General features: G+C 44.9%; 1 pseudogene; it reads right to left on the reverse strand.

Annotated features, from left to right (window-relative positions):
• Positions 1-637: 637 nt before the first annotated feature.
• Positions 638-736, reverse strand: LOC124234140 (uncharacterized; annotated as a pseudogene).
• Positions 737-2,090: the final 1,354 nt, after the last annotated feature.

Consider the following 2,090-nt stretch of genomic DNA (forward strand, 5'->3'; position numbering starts at 1 on the left):
ACTTGACCTCTCTGTGGTATTTGATATAGATGAGTATTCTTTTCTTTTCAGAAGTCTGTCCCCATCTTGGCGACTGCTGCTGATGCCCGCCCTCTCCTCCAGCTACTATCTTATTTTACTCCTACATACTACTGACTCTCCAACTCGGATTCTTCTCCCTGTCTCTTACCTGTCGTCTTTTGCCAGAATGTGTAGCAACTCTCTGCTTACTCTCCTGATGCTCTTGCGTCCTCGCCTGAGGGGTCGTCAGCCCTGTCTGCTTCACCAGATTCCAAGGATGACTCCCAAATCTCCACCCCAGTGCTGACCATCCTCCCTCATTCAGTGCCACTCTTCTGCCCTCCTTCCAGGGCATTTGCACTTTATTCTGCCATTACCTCAAACTCAGCAGCCAAGGATGTTTACTTTATTTCTCAAACATAGAATGGGGGGAGAAAAATCTTAGGCACTTCTGGCAGAGCTGCCCCACTCTGCTTCATGGTTGTGGGTGGGCCCTTTAACTTCTGTGAGTCTCAGTTTCCTAATTTGTGAAGACATTTACATCACAAAAACCTTATCCATGAGGAACAAGAAGAAATATCTGAGTGTGTGTGTGTGTGTGTGTGTGTATACCGTAAGGAAAAAATGCACAGGCACCAAGGAGTGTAGGAGCAGGGGACGAGAGGCCGTGCCTCCTCACGAGGGCGCCGACGTTCAGATACTACACTTGATCTCAGCCAAAAGGCCGAGAAGCGATCAGAAGTGGAATCTAAGGCGGTAACGGATGTTCTACAAGAGCAGTGAGCTGTCAGGGTGTCTGCCCCCGCCTGCCGGAGGGGAAGCCCATGGAATTCCTAGACCTGGGTACTCTACCCCTCTTTGTAGAGTAGACTCCCTTCCTCACTGGTGCCCAAAGAACTAGGAACTCAGATATACTCTGGGAAAGGTGCAATTATAACACAGGTGGATAGATATAATCTTATTTTAATAAATACTATCAATACTTTCAATTTTCTCTCATGGTGGTTCTCAACCCCAGTACACCTGAGGGCAATGACTCTCACGTTAGTATCAGTGACTCTCTGTGGGGATAATTCTGGGGAGTGCATAAAAATCGGGGTGGGTGCTATGATACCGAACTCAGAAGAGCATGCCCCCTGAGTTGAGAATCACAGCTCTATTGCAAGGCAGTTTTATGGAAAAGCCCAAATAAATAAATACTCTCCTGTTGATATCATTGAAATACCGAATTACTGACTTTTCATGAGCACCTATCCATTTGGTAATCAGTGTATTTAACAAGGATACCATCCTTTTGTACTCAATAAAAAAATTGTTTCTTTTCCAGACCCTGTACAGGGTTCTAAAGACAAGACAGGATCCCTGCAAGCAAGGAAACTACAGTCCAGCAGGAAAGGAGGTCTTACAGACAAGAAACTATTGGAGAACCTTTAAGCTCCAGTCTGCAATTTAAAGATGTCAAGCATAGTTGTAGTTCAAAGAACAAAGTCAGTATGGGCTGGGGTGATTAAAGAGCCACTGTGAAGGTGAACTTGACCCAAGTCCCTAGGGGAGGGCAAGGCTTGGATAGACAGAGAGGAGCCAGAGGGCAGAGGTAGGAAAGAGTTTGCTACCAGGAGCGGAGTATAGGCTTGACCTGCACCCTGTGAGGGCGAGCAGGAAGGGCAGATGGAAAGGGAGGGCTGAGGGCAGGCAACACCTGAACTAGATGCAGTAAGGAGCCTTTGAGGGCTCTTGCGTAGAGAAATGATATGACAAAGAAGCATTTCCAGAAGATTAGTGAGTACAGGCTGGATCTGAGTGGTAAAAAACTATAAATAGGTAAATTGACTACTGCAGCAATCATTCAGGGATAAAATGATGAAGGACTGGATTAGGGACAGTGGCCCTAATAATTAAAAGAAATGGATGGATTAAAATGATAGGCCTTTTTCAACACCCACAAGTTAATCAATGTGATACACCACATTAACAAAATGAAGGATAAAAATCATATGATCATCTCAATAGATGCAGAAAAAGCATTTAACAAAATTCAACATCCATTTATGATAAAAACTCTCAACAAACTGAATATGGAGGGGCTGCAC

This window comes from Equus quagga, unplaced genomic scaffold (genome assembly GCF_021613505.1).
Source record: "Equus quagga isolate Etosha38 unplaced genomic scaffold, UCLA_HA_Equagga_1.0 71686_RagTag, whole genome shotgun sequence".
Taxonomy (NCBI): domain Eukaryota; kingdom Metazoa; phylum Chordata; class Mammalia; order Perissodactyla; family Equidae; genus Equus; species Equus quagga.